This window comes from Podarcis vaucheri (assembly GCF_965113315.1).
Source record: "Podarcis vaucheri genome assembly, chromosome: 7".
NCBI classification, from domain to species: domain Eukaryota; kingdom Metazoa; phylum Chordata; class Lepidosauria; order Squamata; family Lacertidae; genus Podarcis; species Podarcis vaucheri.
In genome coordinates this window covers 87891984-87909965 of record NC_138765.1, presented here as the reverse complement: position 1 = coordinate 87909965, position 17982 = coordinate 87891984, and the positions used below count along the sequence as shown (strand labels likewise).

At 45.5% G+C, this 17982-nt stretch overlaps 1 protein-coding gene across 8 annotated transcripts in view; it reads right to left on the bottom strand.

The window, feature by feature from the left end:
- The window catches only part of ATXN2 (ataxin 2), a 61989-nt gene extending 44695 nt beyond the window's left edge, over positions 1-17294 (bottom strand). For 5 of the 8 annotated variants that reach the window (XM_082229847.1, XM_082229850.1, XM_082229845.1 and 2 more), the window contains exon 1: positions 17119-17293. The gene's annotated coding sequence lies outside the window, so the exon portion shown is untranslated. Of the gene's footprint in view, positions 1-17118 lie in introns of all 8 variants that reach the window. The other 3 variants (XM_082229843.1, XM_082229844.1, XM_082229848.1) reach the window with 2 other exon arrangements.
- Between the last annotated feature and the right edge of the window lie 688 nt (positions 17295-17982).

Sequence of the window (17982 nt, the reverse complement as noted above, 5' to 3'; positions counted from 1 at the left end):
GCACCACTGTAGACCCACAGTTCAAATTACAACAAATTCATTTAATAAAGGTACTTATGATATAATGGATTGTTAAAATGGAAAACTTAATAAAAATTATTATAAAAAATAAATAAAGGTACTTATGATATACAGAACAGAAATTACATACTTGAGTACTTTTCAAATTTGTTTTCTGAGAAATTAAGTAAAGGTAAAGGTAAAGGTACCCCTGCCCATATGGGCCAGTCGTGACCGACTCTAGGGTTGCGCGCTCATCTCGCTCAAGAGGCCGGGAGCCGGCGCCGTCCGAAAACACTTCCGGGTCACGTGGCCAGCGTGGTGAAGCTGCAACTGGCGAGCCAGCACCAGTGCCGCACACAGAAATGCCGTTTACCTTACCGCTATAAAGTGGTACCTATTTATCTACTTGCACTTAAGGGTGCTTTCGAACTGCTAGGTGGGCAGGAGCAGGGACCGAACGATGGGAGCTCACCCCGCCGCGGGGATTCAAACCGCCAACCTTTCGATCAGCAAGTCCACAGCGCCACCCGCGTCCCTTTAAGGAAATTAAGTACATAAGCATAATTCTGCTCGCTCACATCTGATGTTATTTGATAATAAGGGCAATATATAAAGCTTGGTAATTATCACAGCACTTTCTATCTTAATTCAAGCTCTGCCTACCTCTCCTATTGCAAAACTCTCAGATATTTGAATTAGAGTAGCTCATTTTCCCCTGGGGTCCCATCACCTCAAAAAGCACACTAGCCTCAATACAAAGCAGCTCCTGCTTCAAAAAAACCCAAAACCAGGTCAAAATGCATAAATGTATAAAGCTAAAAGATTTAATTAGCTGCATTTTAGTTTTGAGCAGTAGCAAAGAAAGTATTATGATTGTTACACATGTGAAAAAAATGCTCAGCTATTTTGTGAACTGCGCCCCCCCCCCAATTATGCATGTTTTAAAACTTTTCAAAGATGAAAAAAGAGTTCTCCCCTACTTCTAACATGCATGCGATTTCTTTGAGACCTAGATGTGCATTTCTGGTAGCTGCTCATTAGTATAGTTTGTTTATCTAACCAATAAAACGCCCAGGCATATGGATCACAATATATCTGACATCTTTGATACTATGTTCCATGCTTTTATTGTAATTTTTGTATGTTGCCCTGTGAACTTTGGTTGAAGAACCACCTAAATATGTACATATGTTAGTAATTAGTGGTGTAGGTTTTTCCAATTAAAAAATAAAATATTCCAAACAGATTGAGATCTGATTCAGCAAGCTTGGAGTGTTTTAAATTCTTGCTTCACCTATTAATGAATCAAGTACAGTGGTACCTCAGGTTACATATGCTTCAGGTTACAGACCCAGAAATAGTGCTTCAGGTTAAGAACTTTGCTTTAGGATGAGAACAGAAATCGTGCTCCGTCGGCGCGTTGGCATCAGGAGGCCCCATTAGCTAAAGTGGTGCTTCAGGTTAAGAACAGTTTCAGGTTAAATACGGACCTCCAGAACGAATTAAGTTCTTAACCCGAGGTACCACTGTATGTGTGTACATAGGAACATGAGCCTGGTGGATCAGACTAGTCCAGCATCACATTCTCAGTGGCCAACAGGATGCCTAGGGAAACCTGCAGGCAAGAGCCATGCACAAGTGCACTTTCTCCTCGTATGGTTTCCGGCAACTGGTATTCAGAAGCATTGCTGCCTCCAATAGTGGAGGCAAAGCGTAGCCATCATGGCTTGAAGCCATCAATGACTATCTTCTCCATGAGTTTGTCTAATGCTCTTCTAAAATGTTCTAGATTGGTAACAATCACCAATGTACATACCGTATTTTTTGCACCATAACACTCACTTTTTTCCTCCTAAAAAGTAAGGGGAAATGTCTGCGCGTGTTATGGAGGGAATGCCTATGGGTGGCATGCCTACGGATTTTCCTCCTCTAAAAACTATGTGCGTGTTATGGTCGGGTGCGTGTTATAGAGCGAAAAATATGGTATATGCAACTCCTCATCTGCATGGGTGGGAGTTGTGTTCCGAGGTACCTACACATGCTGCCGGGATGCGCATAAGCCCACTCTGCCCCATTCCACCCTGTCCCGTTTTCAAAGGCACATTTGTACACTTGCTGCAAGCTACCACTTCTTTACACTGGTCCCTTTCTAATTGTTTTTTTAATGGCCAACACTGACTGTACCGACAACTGACAATAGTTGCATAAATCAAGCACTGCAAAGACATATAAGTCACTTGGCTCATTTGCCTAACATTACTACCTTCCAGCTATTCTGGATTATTTAGAGATCTTGTGAACGTTAGTTTTTACTGCCAGCTAGGTGAAAGGCTACATATAGCAGTTACAAACTTGCATGCTATGGCTTCCTAGAAGCTGATACAGTAATGCAGTGAAGCTACCAGAAAAATTCTCTTCTGCTCTTACCACAGTGTACCTACAAATTAGTTCCTTCTGCTCAAGCATCTTCAAGCGCTTTACACAAGCAACAACACAGTGGACTTCGAAGAGCTCTCAATTAGCTATGTCTGGTGTTGTTAAATCTTATGCTTAAGGGCCACAACACCCACAAAAACAGCTGCTAAAGTAACGGGGGGGGGTAGTATTGAAATAACAGGCCTCAATAAGTGAATCCAGAGCATCTGTACATAAGTACCAATTTGAGTCATCTCATGCATGCATTTATTAACCAACCAATCACAAACAAGCAACCGCACCCTAAGCCAACCCCAACTTCTCTCACCACCAAAGGAACACAAGCGCCCCCCTCTTCTTCCTAATGTAACCCTAATGCCTCAACAAATGAAACTGACCTATGGAAAATGTAACTTGAAAAAAGAGACATTGCGCATACCTTTGTAAACCAAGAAAACTTTAATAAAATCAGTTTTTTTAAAAAATACACTGTATGTGTGTATATGGCAGAAAGCAGTGCTTTTTTTCAGCTGGAGCACAGTTGTGGCACCTCTCAGGTGGGTGCCATTGCGATCAGCACTCCCCCCCCCCCACTTCTTGCCTTAAGATTCTTCTGAAAACCCCAAAACAAACATTTCAAGTCAAACAGAAGCTGGTCAGTGTGTGCAAGTCTACACTTTCTTTTAGATCTATGACTTCACCTATCTCATAGCCACTCCTAGTCAAGCTACGGAGAAGGGCCAATTTATATTTCCTTTTCTTCAATCTGTCTCCCAGGCAGTGGTGTTGGGCTTTAAGCTTTCCAGCCAGCCATCTACTGTTGCACACATGCACATTTATGCAATGTGCCCTTCTGAGCTGCCCTAGCCATCCGCCTGAATCTAAGAGAAGGCAGAGGCACATTGATAGGACATCCACCAAAACCAGGGGCAACCCCAAAACTAGCTATGGAGACAGATTGCCGCAGTTTTTATGGCCTCTGTGGGTGATGAACGCAACTGTTGTCAAACCGGCATCTGTTCAGGGCTGCCTTGAGTTGCCTGGTGACTTAGTGTAACAACTTCATGGTGAGTTCCAGCACCTATTTTTCTTGGGGGGAAAGCACTGGCAAACAGAAAAATTTCATTGTCTGGATAGGTCACTTCCTGGTCCACAGCATTTTTCAAGCGGGGGAAAGAGCTGCTTATAGACAACAGTAAAAAAATTCAAGAGTTTAGTATAGCTGGGACTGGGTGCAAGTGTGTTAACTGCACTCCTCTCCCCCCCCCCAAAAAAAATAACAGAATTGAGAGAAAACCCTATGGAAGGAGGGAACCCAGAAATTCCCAAAAGACACCTGAGCATCCGTAATGGGCACAAAATACTTTTGGTTGGGGGATGGAACCAAAAGGATGGAATTAAGTGACTGAAACCCTGAACATGATGCAACACTTCAATGTAAGTTGACACTTCTCATTCCTATATACAGTGTGTGTGGCTTGTACAGCACAGCAAAGCCCTCTGGAAAATGTATCACGCCTCCTATGCACAAGATTGTTGTCAGTGTGGGCCAGGACACCCAGCATCAGGGTTGGGGCCAGCTTTGTCCTCACCGCAACCCATTGCCAAGCATTTTCCTACAGGACTGAATGACAACACATTTGAAAGTTAACAAGACCAGACCACTGAGGCAAGGTCAAAGCTGTCTCCCTACCCTGGAGACGCCACCTCCCTCAGCTGCTAAGAATCCAGACTGCTGCTCTCTGCAGTGCCCCATTCTCAGCTATGTTCGCTGGTCACACTAGAGCAGGCATGTCCAACAGGTAGATCGTGATCTACCGGTAGATCACTGGACGTCTGTGGTAGATCACGAAGCTCAACAACTTTGGCTGTCAATAACAATGCATAGATCACAGCCAGTATTTTTATACAGTGAGTAGATCACAGTCTCTTGGGAGTTGGACATGCCTGCACTAGACAGCAGCAGAAAAGTGGGAACAAGAATATGAAAGGCAACGACAGTGGTACCTCAGTTTACGAACTTAATCTGTTCCGGAAGTCCGTTCTTAAACAGAAACCATTCTTAAACCGAGCTGCACTTTCCCCAACAAGGCCTCCCACCACCGGTGCCCTTCCACCGTTCGGATTTTGGTCTTAGACTGAAGTAAAGTTCACAAACCGGGACACTACTTCCAGTTTTGCGGAGTTCGTAAACCGAATAGTTCTTAAACAGGGCTGTTCTTAAACCAAGGTACCACTGTATATTCACTGCCACCACAGAAAACACCAAAAACAGCAGCAATCACAATCCCCTTTAAACCCACAGGGGCACATCAACCCTTATGACAGCAATACTAAATAGCGAGAACCTTGGTGGCTGAGTTGCCAAGCTCTCAGTCGAAGTCATTAGACACAACACAGTGTGTAAGCTTAGAAGGGCTTCAGTTCACACCCAGGAGCTGTTGCAGAGGCGGTTCTTTAAAAAGTCTGTCAATGGATTCCCTTAGTTGCAACCAAGACTCAAAACCTTCTGCCCTGATGAATAAGCTTGTATTACTCCTGACCAGTTTGGCATACAAGACAAATTGGTGCATTCAGGCCTGTTCTTCAATTACCTTTGTGCTCTCACATAGCACTGACAACTATGCCTCATGTTGGAGGAGACTCAGAGGTACCTCCTCTGCTCTACATTTACAGAGGCATGAAAGCTTTGGCAAAAAAGTGGGGTGAAACAGTGTGGCAAATGCAAGGCATCTTTATGTACAGGGGGGTTCAGGCTACTTTGAGCCTGAGCTCAAAATAAACATATTTCTGTGTAAACAGAGAAGCAACTAGGATCTTGGCAGGGGGTTGGACTCGATGGCCCTTGTGGTCTCTTCCAACTCTATGATTCTATGATTCTATGATTCTATGAAATACAATGTAAGGCAGTAATCTTTACTGAAAAGCCTCAAACTCATTTTGGAATCAGTTCTGATTATCATACTTTAAAGTGTTTGTGTAGTATTATGTAGAACATGGGGTCAAATCAATAATCTCATGCACAACCCCTTCTTTCAAGGAGCTCTGAGGATCATCACCATTATGACAATTCTGAAGGGTGAAAGGTGGTGGGACATTATCTAGCTCAATACAGTGGTACCTCGGGTTTACGAACTTAATCCGTTCCAGAAGTCCGTTCTTAAACCAAAACCAAGGCGCTCTTCCCCTAATGAGGCCTCCCGCCACCGGTGCCCTTCCACCGTTTGGCTTCCGTTCTTAGACCGAGGTAACGTTCTCAAACCAATACACTATTTCCAGTTTTGCGGAGTGTATAAACCAAATCGGTCTTAAACTGGACAGTTCTTAAACCGAGGTACCACTGTATTGTATACACTGACTAGCAGCAGCTCTCCAGGCAAGGGACATTCCCAGCTCTACCTGGAGATGCTCAGGATTCAACATGCAAAGCATATGCTCTACCACTGAGCTAAAGTCCTCCCTCCATAGATGCTCCATAGATCCACAGCTCTCCAAAATCTTGAGTGGGGATTTTCCCATATCCAAACACCACATCAATCAAGACACTACATCAGCCAAGACATACAAAGACAACATACCATGGTTTAGGATCCTGTCTTGTTCCAAATCCAGAGTTTCCTAGTTCTAAACCAACATATTTGAGTGAGTAAAAAGCTTGTTCATATATTCACTTATCAATTAGAAATTTCCTAGTTTATCTTGGCTTATGATTGTCTGAATGCAGCTAATGCCAAACATACAAGTGAACAGAAAGCAAAAACTCTATAAACAGTGAAGCTGTCCTGATAAATGGCTCTATGCTCCAACAACCACAGTTTTCCTCAAAATAGTCCTAGCAAACGTTTCCATGCCTGTCAGTCATTACCTCCTTCATTAAACTTGGTTTGCACATCCTATTGAGTTCAGCAGGCAGGTACAAAGTGACTGGCTTTTTATGTTCAAATAGGGACTGAAAAGAATAAAGGAGCAACATCAGATAAATATTAATATTATTGTTTATACCCCACCCTTCTGGCTGGGCTTCCCCAGCCACTCTGGGAGGCTTCCAGCAAACTATAAAAAACAATAAAACGTTAGACATTAAAAACTTTCCTGAACTTCAGGTGCTGCCTTCAGATGTTTTCTAATGTGTATTTTGCAACAAAGCAGTTTGTTGGCCTGACGTGGGTCCTTTTTTAAAAAGGGGTATCAATTCCTAAATAAGATTACAAAGACACTTGGCAAACACCCCCCGCCCCCAATGATCAAGGATTGCTATAGCTGTTATCAATCATTACTCACCCATGAAGCTCCATACTGTCAAGGAGTTCTGGTGGACTACCTCCTGCCACACAACTTTTCCTACCCCGATGCATTAAGCATCAGTGACCCTGAAATGCATCTCATCACTTTCAGAAGCACAATTAGCTGGGGCACAACAGGGGGTGTTTTCTGCAGTAGTTGCAGAACTTCTTTCCTAGAGAGGTTTTGATTGGTTTCAGGTGAGCTTCTGAAAGCTTGAATTCTGTTTACATCCTGTTTTTATTGTATGAAAAGTATTTTAACTATCTTGATATGTTTTTACCTTGATATGAACTGCTTTTGTTGTCATGTATTTTATTACGTTTTTGTAATCTGTTTATGTTTCTTCTGTAAAAAGCAGAATGCAATTTCCCTCCAACAAACAAATAAATAAATAAATAAATGCAAACGTCCCAGCTTTTTGTTTGTTTGGTGATTACATTATCACTCATTACTGCTGCTGTGGTCAACTCTGTTTATTTTGTATATATTTAAAGTACAACTGAATGGTCACAGACTGCATTTTTTGCAGTTCATGACATTTCCCCTCCATGTTTACCACTGCCGCCCATATGTATATTTACATTTCAACTGAAGATAAACTTCATGCATATAATGAAATGAAATGAAATCCCATTTACAAAAATGTATGCTTTGGTAAATCCCTAAGTCTTTTAAGATGCCACAAGCTCCTTAATGATTTATTTTAGTAAAAACATGACTACCCTTCTGCAATCTTTTTTTGGTTAAGTTTTCAGTTAAGTATTCTTCTAGAGTTAAGCAGTCCTTTAGACTACATTAACACAATTGTTTCTGTACAGTGGTACCTCGGGTTAAGAACTTAATTCATTCAGGAGGTCCATTCTTAACCTGAAATTGTTCTTAACCTGAAGCACCACTTTAGCTAATGGGGTCTCCTGCTGCTGCCGCAGGTTAAGAACAGTTTCGGGTTAAGAACGGACCTCCAAAACGAATTAAGTTCTTAACCAGAAGTACCACTGTACAAAAATAATGAACAGTTGCACTTTCCACACTACTCAGAACGAACTCACTGGCTTCCCATGCCCCTTACTGGGGCATGTGGGGTGGGGGGATTCTACCACCTTGTAGGCAATAGCTCATTTGTACTCCACATGTATCAGTCTCAAGACGTTGCTGTAAAGATACTAATTAGCAACTGGCTGGGGCAGGAAGAGATTCTCAAGGTCACTTCATCATTTCAGAAACAGTTAGAAAGAGCACATTTCCCTGACTTTCCAAAAGAGCAGGGCAAAGATATCAAGCTTAGTTAATGATTGCAAGAAGAGAAACACCAACTCCATCTTTGATTTCAAATATATAGGATAATCACAGAATTGTGGAGTTGCTCAGAAAGTCCTTCCTGATGTTGAGTTGGACACTCCCTTCTAGTAACTTGATTCCATGGTCAAAATAAAAAAATTCCTTCCAGTAGCACCTTAAAGACCAACTAAGTTAGTTCTTGGTATGAGCTTTCGTGTGCATGCACACTTCTTCAGATACACTGAAACAGAAGTTGCCAGATCCTTCTATATAGTGAGAAGGTGGGGAGGGGTGTTACTCAGAAGGGTGGTGGGAATGGGAGATTGGCAGATAGCTGAGGGAGGCTGTTGACGACTCCCAAGTTAAAACAGTACAACGCATCATCAGAGATCTACAACCTCTCCTGGACAATGACAGTTCTCTTTCTCAAGCTCTGGGAGGAAGACCTTTCATTGCCTACAGACAGCCACCCAATCTGAAACAACTCCTAACCCACAATAATACTACAACCAGACTTAACACAGACACTGGCACCAAAGCCTGCAATAAACCCAGATGCCAACTTTGCTGCCACATACACCCGGACAACACCATTACTGGCCCCAACAACATCACACATACCATCTCGGGACTATTTAATTGTTCATCGTCTAACATTGTGTATGCCATCAAATGCCAACAGTGTCCTTCAGCTCTCTATATTGGACAAACAGGCCAAACCTTACGCCAAAGAATAAACGGACATAAATCTGACATCAAGAATCACAAAACAGAGAAACCAGTAGGAGAACACTTCAATCTCCCAGGACATTCTATACAAGATCTCAAAGTAGCTGTTTTACTACAAAGGAATTTCAGAAATAGACTGGAAAGAGAAGCTGCTGAATTACAACTCATTACCAAACTTAAAACCATGGAAAGACCTGGGCTGAACAAAGACATTGGATTCTTATCTCACTATACATGACTAAACCATTTCTCACCTTCTCACCCCTTGCCTTTTCCTGTAAGACCTATTACAGTCGTCAACAGCCTCCCTCAGCTATCTGCCAATCTCCCATTCCCACCACCCTTCTGAGTAACACCCCTCCCCACCTTCTCACTATATAGAAGGATCTGGCAACTTCTGTTTCAGTGTATCTGAAGAAGTGTGCATGCACACGAAAGCTCATACCAAGAACTAACTTAGTTGGTCTTTAAGGTGCTACTGGAAGGAATTTTTTTATTTTGACTATGGCAGACCAACACGGCTACCTATCTACTATTGATTCCATGGGTTTGGGTCCTAACCTCCAGAGCAGGAGAAAACAAGCTTGCTCTATCTTCCATGAGACAGCAGTGGGGGTAGGGTAAGTGAAAACAAGCTACAACATAATGTTGTTCACTGCTCCTGCTCAGGCTGCACAGAAAAAGCATTTTGGTTCCAGAAATTCATTCAGATTGTGCAGATTAAATCTAATTGATAGAATTCTACAGGAGGAGGTATTCGTGTGTGAAAACAGTCAAGGTCCAATGATCCCCAGGCATGCACCTCCAAATGGTGGAGGTATTAGGGGGGCCCAGGCATCTTCACTTGGTCTCAAGTGGCCAATGGTCAGGTGCAAAATGAGCCTGGCTAATTTCGAACACTTGTGCTTTGAATTATAAAATGTTGATAGGTCATACTGGCATCCCTTGCACTTAAAAGATCATACAATTCCACTCCAGCTTCCTTCTGTTTCTAAAAAAAATCTATTTTATAGAATATGGTCGACTTTAAAGGGTCTTTCCCACACAGCACTTCTGTTTCTCCAAAGTGACTATCTTCTGTGTGATCAGAAGCAAAACAGCTAGCTCTCCCCTGCTGCCCCATGTCCTGCAATCCATTTGTTTGCAACCACAAGAGAAAAGCAATCCATTTAAATGTGTGAAAGAGCTTCTTCACAGTTTGCTTAGCACATCAAAAGTCTTCATGAGAAGCCAGCAAAAAAGGAAGGCTCTCAGTCGCAAATCATGCAACTGGAAATCTCAATTTGTTCACTAGGTAGCTGGTGCTGAGTCTCAAAAAAACGACTGGCAACCAGTTAATTTCGATCACTGTGCTGCAGGTGTAGTTTTGCACTTTCTCAAGCAGGAAACAAACACGGCACAGGTGTCACGGGTGCCTGCAGCAGCTCCTTTGCCTCCATATCTCTTGGTCCTACACACACCGTAAGACAGCACTCTGGGCCTCCAGCTCAAATTCCCTGCTAAACACCCCTGTTTACATGTACACTGTTCATTTTGACTGTGATTCCTGAATTGCAGGGGGGTTGGCCTAGCCCTAGATTATCCATGAGGGTACCTTCCAAGCCTATAATTCTGGAACTGCTGCTGACTGCTAACACCTCCCCCCAAATCACTTCCTCTAGCACAGCACATGGCCACACTCACAAATGCACAATCAAGCCTCTAAACAGCTCAGACAAGCAAACAGCCCCAATTCAAAGGACACAATATACCCTCATGAAGGTTATGGATTCAGAGAGAAAGCAACTACATTTATTCAAATAATATTTGAAAGGATGGGGCAATTCCAGGTAACTGGACTACTCCTCCCACCCCTGGGCTGGGCTCTTAGAATTTCAAACCAAACACACCTTTAGGTTGGTGTATTAAAAATTCATATAGGCTGCTAAAGAACCAATAGACACCAAGCTTCATGGTATATTGTTCCTACGCACAGGAGAGGAAGCAGCAAAGTGGGAGCAGTTGGGCAGTGAACACTAGAATGCTGCTTGGTTCTAATAAGCCACTGACCGTCTCTTTTTGTTATTTGTGAACAAGGTCTATGTATTTCAGAATGACCTTAGACCAGACATGTCCAAAGTCCATATTGGAGGCCTAATCTGGCCCACCGGTTGGTTTAATCCAGCCCCTGTGGCAGTTTATTTCCTGGGGTAAAATCCTAAAAAACCCTCAACCCTTAAAAAGCTCAACAACTTTGGGGTAAAACCATAAAAAACTCAACAACTTCAATCCTAAAAAAAGGTTAACAACTTTGGTCGGCCCTCATGGCCCTTCACTTCATCAAATCTGGTGCTCTTTGAAAGAAGTTTGGACACCACTGCTAGACCATATGCTCTGCTTGCCAAAGGTAGGTTTGGGAAAGACCCTGTGTCTGAAATCTTGAGAGAGCTGTGGCCAATACTGAGCTAGATGGACCAATCATTTGACTTCATTTAAGACAGCTTCCTATACTCCTATAGTTTGTTGCTGATTGTGATTTGTCAGAGATAAACCATGTTCCTAGTTGAGATATGGCAACAAACCAAGGCTCATGGTTTGTTGTCCCCCACCAGCCTAAGGAGAGAAGTTGAGCAGGAATGATGAAGCAGTATGCACTAGCATGCTGCTCAGTCTTGGTAAACCATGGTTTATTGACATTCACATACCCAATGGTAGTATGTACTTATGTCCAACCTCTTCTGCAACTGATTGGTGGGGGGCGTTCAAAAGCAGTTTGTGAAACAGTACGAGGACTTGCTGCATAACCAGGGACAGGGAAAGAGCTATGGTTTGATGGCTAAAGTATATAATTCCAACTACCCTGGCTGACAATTAGTTTCCTGGCCCAATTCGAAGTGCTAGTTTTGACCTATAAAGCCTTAAATGGCTCAGGACTACAATACCTCAAGGACTGCCTCTCCCCACATGAACTGTCATGGAGCCTGTGATCATCATCTGAGGCCCTTCTTCATGTGCCTCCTCCATGAGGGGTCTGGAGGGCAATTTTCCGCAGTGGTTCCTCACTCGTGCACTGCTCTCCCCAGGGAGGCTCACCTGACACCTTTATTACATATATTTAGGTGTCAGGCAAATGCATCCCTCTCGTCCCAGGCTTCTGGCTAATTAAAGAATATACGACCTTTTAAACTGAGGGGATTTGGTATTTTTTGTGTTTGTAACTGTGTTGTGTATTACTGTGCTTTTATATTGTAAACCAGCCTGTGATCCTCGAAGGAAGGGCATTAATAGAAATTTAATATAACAACAGCAGCAGCAACAGTCACACACAAATGCTTGGGTGTGTCTATAGCAGCTCTCAGGGTCCGTCCGCTAATATTAATACACATATCCAAAATGATTAATACTGATACCAGGAAATCCTCTAATCCTCTATAATATTTTCTCCTTTTTGGCTGTGTTCAACCTTTTTGGTTGAACACAGCAGGCATTCCTGTTCTCTGCCAAAAAAGCAGATGTACATACCTATTTCCTTCAGAATTTATCTCCACTGGATAAAAATGGAATATTCATTCACATTTTGAATACTAAAAACAACTTCAAAACAGACAGCAGCAGGACATTTCACTTCAGCAGGATTCTATTGTACAATAAACTAGTATTGTAGCATAAAGAGTAATAAAAGGCATTCAAGAACTTAAGACCAGTAGTCACTATTCTCAAATGCTCTACATATTTAAAAGAAACATGGTATCAGAATAGGGGCATGCCAGAATTATCAGCATCCAGTAAGGTCCCCACACAGAGGTACAAGAACACAAGCCCATTTTAGAAACCCAAATTAGATTCTAAACAGGTGCTTTAATCCTCAGTACATGCAACATTTCCAACTGACTCATAAACAACTCTTTCAATCTGTAGATTTTGCTTTTCCACGTAAAAGCATTATCCTGAGACAGATCACAACCACAGAAAATTCAAATTATTAAAAATAATTTCAGCACACTGAAGAGGTAAGTAGAAGTGAAAGAAAAATAAGCTATTTCTGCTGAAATCTCACTTAATATTAGAATTAATAGCTATACTCACACATATCACATTTCAAAAGGGGTAACCAGTGTTAGAAACTCTGATACGTAAGCTAATAGCCAAATGACACCTTAAAACTGGCCTATACTCACCACAACAGAATGTGTAAGCACATTTTAATGAAATTTTGTTGTTGTTATTTATTCCTCTTCTATACTGCTTTATATTTTGAAGGGGAAAATATCGCAAAGTGGTTTACAACACAGTAAAACATCAAATAATGCAATCTAGAATAAAACATAATTTAAAATATTTCAGATCCTTCCATAAGTTACATTTTGCTTTCCCCATATTTATGTACCTACTTAATCTAAATATTTGCCCCATAGAAGAAATACTCCAGGAAGCCAGTGTGGTGATGTGGTTAGAGTGTTAGACTAGGACCTGGGAGATCAGGGTTCAAATCCCCACTCAATCATGAAGCTCACTGGGTGACCTTGGAGTCAGTCACAGCCTCTGAACCTACCGCAAACGGTCACTGTAGGAATTAACTGGGGGGGGGGGGAACCATGTACTCCTTGGAGAAAAAGGAGTGAATGCCGTGAATAAGCACTTCTGCTTACCTGCTTAAGAAATCTGGAGGGTCAGCCAAATGGAGATGTCAGTCACCAACTTGGCATCTAAAGATCTCCATGTCCTCACAACTGGACCCACACCACTCGCAAAATGCGCCCAGGGGATTTCAAACACTGGTGGGTGACAACATCAAAAAGATCCTGCCTTATGCCCTTTCCAAGAATATTCCTATTTATTCCCCCCCCCCCAAGTCTCCCATCTAAGAAGTAGAGTAAGTTCTAGAGGATTGCACTATTGATATCCACCATGTGTAGTAATTTTTCACTCATACAGGAAAGAGAAATGGAGGCACTGTACATTTTAATGCTACATCTCTGTGAGTTTTGTATGTTATGCACCAATTGTACAAGATATGCTGATATGCTGGTAGTATCAGGTTTATATAGTCTGCAAAAAGTTTGTGTGGCAAAATGCAGTCCTGGATAACAGACACCCCTCATGCCCCTGATCTAAAACATGAACTCTCTAAAGTACTTTGAACTCTCTAAAGTACTTGTCAATATCTCGGGAATACTTAACAACCAATATTATTATCCTCCTATTACAGACAGGGTGGAGTGAGAGAAAGAGAAAGAAGTTTGCCAAAGGCCACCAGAAGCAACATTTGAACTGGGGACTTCCTGGTTCACGGTTCAGCCTTCTTGCTATTGATCTAAGTATCTGATATACTTCTGCACAACTGAAGGCTCTGGCTTTCATGAATATAGAAACAAGTTTTCAAAGAAATGTCCAAATTGCAAGAGGATAGAAAGAGGGGGAAGGGCGTTACTGGTTTGTTGGTTTGATCTACGTTCTTGCTGTTATTATGTATTTTGTGTTTTTATATTGCGAACCACCCTGAGTCCTGTGGGTTAAGGGCGATATAGAAATTTAATAAATAAATACCGTATTTTTCGCTCTATAAGACGCACCAGACCACAAGACGCACCTAGTTTTTGGAGGAGGAAAACAAGAAAAAAAATATTCTGAATCTCAGAAGCCAGAACAGCAAGAGGGATCGCTGTGCAGTGAAAGCAGCAATCCCTCTTGCTGTTCTGGCTTCTGTGATAGCTGCGCAGCCTGCATTCGCTCCATAAGACGCACACACATTTCCCCTTATTTTTTAGGAGGGAAAAAGTGAGTCTTATAGAGCAAAAAATACGGTAAATAACCCACTGATTAGAACTCTCAGCACCTTTACTTGGAAGCAAGTCTGGGCGACTTCTGTTGGTCTTTCTTCTAAGTGATTGTTCTTTTGATATCTGATAGTTGTAGTTGAGTAAATAAAACATGCAAAAAGAAGTGGGGAAGCCAGTACTTTTAAGGGTATTAAACACATCTTGGCAACAACACAGATTCTGTTTATACATTGTTCCATGGACAACACAGCAAGTTGCTTAGCCCGAAGTTCTATTGCTTCCTGCAGGCACACGATTCAATATGACAAATGCACATTACCAACTATGCACCTTATATTGCATAATTTTAATACTGTAAGAATCATCAATGTTTTGGATCAGTTTGTATAAAAACTCTGCTGCTCTGAACAGATTAGCAATGGTATTGAAAATCATAACAGAAAAATACTTATTATCGCAGCTAGAGGAGAAATCTAGTCCCACACATTCCTGAATCACCTTTCTCTTCCCTTTCCAAGAGGCCTGTTTTAAAGGGAAGGACCCCCTGGTTTGGGCAATGAGGCTTGGCAGGATCATTTGGGGGGGTGGAGCTGGGGGAGAACCTCAACTACGATATAAAATGGTCACTCTCTGCACTCAAGGCTGCAGTAACGGGTAAGGCCGGCTGGCAGGGGCCTGGCTCGCAGCAAACCAGGTGCCCTCTGCCCAGGCTGAGTTTCCTGCTTGCGAGTCTTGAAGGGCAGGCACCCCAACACACACGTCTGCTAATCATCTCCCCTCTCACACATACACAAGGGAACGATCAACTCCAAAGGCCTAGACCCTGGAGTGACACTTACGACAGCACCAACGTCCTTTCCAGGCCCGGCCAGCCTTTGCTGCAGCCTCAGCCTTGGGGAGGGGAGGAGAGGCCTTCTACTGTCACAGCTCGCTGGTTGCAGCGCCTGTGTATGCATGCCTTCCCCGGCAATTCTTGCTCCCTCCCTCCCTTTGCCAAAAAATGCTTTCCCGCAAAATCGGGAGGGGTCCTACCAGGGTTGTCCTTCCCTATTCTCCACACACACACACACACCCCACAGCAATGCCCAAAGCTTGGAAATGCCTTCTGCCTCCCCATGGCAGTGTGAGCAGAAGATCTATCCCAGCTTGCTTCTCCTCCTTCACCCCCCTCTCCAAAATACTATTATGCGGTATTCTCTCTCCTCAAGCCTCTGCCCAACATGGAGGCCAAGCTGCCTTTCCTGCCCCTGTCACCCTCCACGAAAGGCATTATGCCACCCCCCTTCCCAGGGCAATGCCAGTTGCTGCGCCTGGTAACTCCCATCACACACACAACATTGGGCCAGCTGAAGTGGGGAGGGGGAGGTCCCCCATTTCCTTTCCTGAGGGGATGCGGAACATGGAATCCCTTTTTCTCTTCCCACCCCTAAAATACAATTTCTTCCAGGTCAAAGTCAGCCGCTGAATGATTACGTACCCCCCCTCCCCATTCTTAAGATTCCAGGTAACACCTCCCCCTCTATACAATGCAAGGGAAAGTGATGCCACTCACCAAAACCTTACCATTCCCCCCCACCTCCAAAGTGGGCAACCTCCATTGCCCCCTCCCCTATGACAAGTGCTCCCTTCAAACAGTGCCACCCTTCGCATGCCCCCTCCAAACCCTGTTATGCAATTATGCAGTTTTTTTATAGAGAACTTGGGAGGAAAAGAGACACTCTTTAGCCATTATTTCTACAACGACCAGCGGTGGGAAGGGGAAATCTTCTCTTTATTTCAAGGCAACGCGGCCCCTTTACATTTCACCTACTCTCCGCAGCCCCGGCCCCTCTCCCCCCCAAATCATCAGTCATAACATTTATTTGCCTTGGGTCCTTTTACGGGAAGAAGGCAGGTTAATCGGAATGGTATCAACGCCGCAATCACAACCATCTAGATAGGCCTCTCCGCGGCACACAGACCCACACAAAAGGCGGCAATATCCCCCCTTCAGCCTCCTTACCAAATATTTGCACAGCATTTGCCCCCATGGCTGATACTGGGTCCGCACCACTCCTCTGCCCTCCTCAAGGAGAAACCAGCCAGCAAAGCGCCCGGCAGAGGAATCCCACCGCGTGACCCCTTTCCCTTTCCCCTTCCCTTACTCCCAAGCAAGCCTGCGTCCCGCTTCCCTCCCCAAAGCGAGCGGCCGCAGGATCGCAGCCCTTCCGAGGCCGGCCGGCCGCATCCACCACACGTCCTCCCGGCGCCTCCGAGGAAAGCGCTCCTTATTACGATCGCTGTTAATTAGGGGCTCATGTGCGGGCATTTATGCACGAGGCCCGGCGTCGAATCCACTGGGATGAAACGGGGGTGGGGGGGGAGAGGCCTAAAGCGGAGGAACCCCCCCCCACACACACACCCAAAAATAAATATTACCCGGGACCGGGTTGGTCCCGTCAGGCGCCTTCCCACCCGAGGCCTTCCACCCGCCTACCCGCCGCGACCGGGCCTGGCCACCCTATTCCCCACCCTGCAGCGCCCAGGTAGCCGCGAAGGGCAGCGCGGAAGAGCCCGGCAGGGAAGCAGGCGAGGCCCGCCCGTCAAACCCGCTAGGCCTGGCGCAGGGGGAGACGACCCCCGCCCCGGTCCCTCTCGCCCCTCGACTCACCTGCCCAGATTCTGCCTGCCTCCGACGCTTCCTCCAGCCGGGATCCCGCTGGGGCCGGGGCCTGCTCCGCCGCTGCTATTCCCACCTCCGCTACCGAGGGGCTTGCGGCTGCTGCTGCTGCTGCCGGCCGACTGGGCCGGCCCCTGGGGCGGTGGCGGCAGCGGCGGCGGCGCCGCCGGCTGGCTCGCCGTCGCGGTCGTCGTCGTCGTCGTCGTGGTGGCCGTCGTCTGCTGCTGAGGCGGCTGCGGGGACGGCGGCTGCAGAGGCGGCGGCGCTCCCACGGCTGCTGCTGTTACGGCGGCGGCGGGCGAAGGCTGAGGCGATGGCTTGAGGGACATGGCTGAGCCGAGGGAGGCAGGCGAAAGGAGGGAGAGGGGGAGGGACGGGCGGAGCGCGCGCACGCTCGTCCGTGCTCGCTGCGGAGGCTCCTTCCGCCCCTCACGACGGCGGCGGCGGCTGAGGCCGCCTCCTCAGGAGGTGGGGAGGGAGGAGGAGGAGACAAGCCGGCCGGCCCACCGACCCCGCGCTCGGCTGAGGGTGAAGGCCGCCCGCCCGCCCGCCCGCCCGCCCGTGAGGAAAGCGGCAGCACCGTGGAGGCGGCAGGGCGGGGCCCAGCTCGGCGGTGGGGGGAGAAGCGGAGGCCTTGGCCGGAGGACGACGAGCAGCCGCAGCAGCGACGGAGGGGCTCGTCTCCCCTCAGGCAAGCGGGCGTCTTTCGCGGAGGGAAAGGCCCTGAGGGGGGGGGGAGCTCTGGATTAGCCCCCGGGATATTTTCGCCCCCAAAGGGAAGGGGGCCCCTGACCACGCGCAGAGTGGCGTTTTCTCCTCTCGATTGTCGGAAGGGGAGGAGACGCGCTTAAGAGC